Consider the following 2,500-nt stretch of genomic DNA (forward strand, 5'->3'; position numbering starts at 1 on the left):
TGTTTCAGAAGTGCCTATTGAAAGGTGTCTCTCAAGCTGCTCCCTGACTGGGCCCTGTCCGTTGTCATGTTAATCCCAGGGCGGGGGCGGGACTGCTTTGACCGGGAGACCTGTTTTCTGGGACGCAGGTGTGACATTCCAGGGAGGCACCTACTTTGTGCTGATTCGAAACGACCACGACAACGGCAACTTGCAGTTCTATATTACAACAACAACAACGCGCGTGTGGTAGTTGGGAGGGGCTGCGTTCGCGCTCTCCCCCCTGCATTGAAACTCAAAGTTCGATTTTCAATCCCATAGTCCACCAATCGGATGGGAGACGGTGTGTGTGTGTGTGTGTGTGTGTGTGTGTGTGTGTGTGTGTCAGTGTCAGTGTCAGTGTCAGTGTCAGTCTCTCTCTCTCTCTCTCTCTCTCTCACTCTTACTCAGAGCTGCTGTGGAAGGAAACCTTTTTAAAAAGAACTTGCATATTGAAAAAAAGATGTGTCTCAAGCTGCCGGGCCCTGTCCATTGTCACGTTAATGGCAGGACGGGGCAGGACTGCTTTGACCAGGAGACCTGTTTTCTGGGACGCAGGTGTGAGATTCCAGGGGACCTGCTTTGTGCTGATTTCCCTGCCTCCCTCCCTCCCCCCCAGGACTTCCTTCTGAACACCTTTGTCGTTTGAGCGAGGGCCAAAAGCCTGCCTGTGAAAGGGAAGGATCAGCCGGTCAGCCCCCTGCTGGTCGCTGCTGCCAGTGCAGCAGGCGTGCGTGTGTCCTCGGCCTCGTGTCCAGGTCCCTCAGGGACTTGAGGCAGCTCTCCCCGGTGGTCTCGTGGTCAGGACCGGGCTTCGAATCCCGGTCGGGGGGGGATGACTTTCTGCTGCAGATTAATTGGCATGAAGGAAAGTCTCCCCTCCTGAGCGTAAAGCTCCACCCTCACCACCACCACCGCCTTTTCCTCCCCTTGACAAACAGACAGACAGACAGACAGACAGTCAGTCCAGTTCGGGAGCGCAGCTTTCATTAAGCAATGGCGTTTGTGACAACTCATCGTCTGACAGGTTGATGATTTCCCCACACGCCTCCTGCCGAATAAAAGGCTCACCCTCCCGGACACTACCCCCAGAATCACCCACCCCCCCCCCCCCGGGGTGAATATTAAGCCCGAGAACACCGACTGTAACCAACCGCAGTGAAAAGTTGAAGTGGCAACTCATTAACCAGATTTATTTTGGGCAACTCATTAACCAGATTTTTTGTTCATTTGGTTTATGAGTTGCCAAGTGTAAATCTGGTTAATGAGTTGCCACTTCAACTTTTCACTGCGGTTGGTTACAGTCGGTGTTCTCGGGCTTAATATTCGCCCCAGGGGGGGTGTATAGCGGGCGATGGCCGGTGTGGAGTGCGTTTTTTGGGGGTTGATTTTCACTTTGCCTCGCTGGTGGAATTTGTGGGAGGCAGGCAAGGGGATTGGTGTGGGCTGGTGGGCGGCAAGGGAGATGCTTGCTTCGGGGTGTTATCCTCACTTTGGTCCGCTGGTGAGAGTAGGCAGCGGTAGGCTGGCAGGCAGGCAAGTGTGATGTAGTGTGGGGTGCAGTGCAGTGCGGTGCAGTGCTGCCCTGTCGTTTATGAAAGGTTGTAATGACACTGCTTTGCAGCTGACCATGTCCACTGATTTGTGATGCCCGTATGGAGGCTGATATCTCAGGAAGGCCGAGGCCGATTTCCTCCGGGGACGGCTCGTCGCGTGCGGCAGGACGAGGCGCAGCGGACGGTACCGAGCGCTCGGAGGTGCGGCGCTGCCCGCCGGAGGTACAGCGAAAGTCTGCGAACCGCTTTCCGCCTCCTCTCACCGCACGGCTCTCCTTTTCACCCACTGGCGGATTTTCACCCTCCGACTGCTCGCTACCGTCCGCTGCGCCTGGTCCGGGCCCTGTCCATTGTCATGTTAATGGCAGGGCGGGGCAGGACTGCTTTCACCAGGAACCCGGTTTTCTGGGTCAGAGGTTCCAGGGGACCTGTTTTGTGCGGACTTCCCTGTGTCCGTCCCTCCATGCCTTCCCCCCAGGACTTCCTTCTGAACACCTTTGTCGTTTGAGCGAGGGCCAAAAGCCTGCCTGTGAAAGGGAAGGATCAGCCGGTCGGACCCCTGCTGGTCGCTGCTGCCAGTGCAGCAGGCGTGCGTGTGTCCTCGGCCTCGTGTCCAGGTCCCTCAGGGACTTGAGGCAGCTCTCCCCGGTGGTCTCGTGGTCAGGACCGGGCTTCGACTCCCGGTTGGGGGGGGATGACTTTCTGCTGCAGATTAATTGGCACCTCTGAAAGAAAGTCTCCCCTCCTGAGCGTAAAGCTCCACCCTCACCACCACCACCACCGCCTTTTCCTCCCCTTGACAGACAGACAGACAGACAGTCAGTCCAGTTCGGGAGCGCAGCTTTCATTTGGAAGCAGACCCTGCTTGTTTAAAGTCAACGACGCCAAGTTATTTTGCACTTTGAATTATATCGCTACGTGCGAGC

Source organism: Heptranchias perlo, chromosome 12, assembly GCF_035084215.1.
Source record: "Heptranchias perlo isolate sHepPer1 chromosome 12, sHepPer1.hap1, whole genome shotgun sequence".
Taxonomy (NCBI): domain Eukaryota; kingdom Metazoa; phylum Chordata; class Chondrichthyes; order Hexanchiformes; family Hexanchidae; genus Heptranchias; species Heptranchias perlo.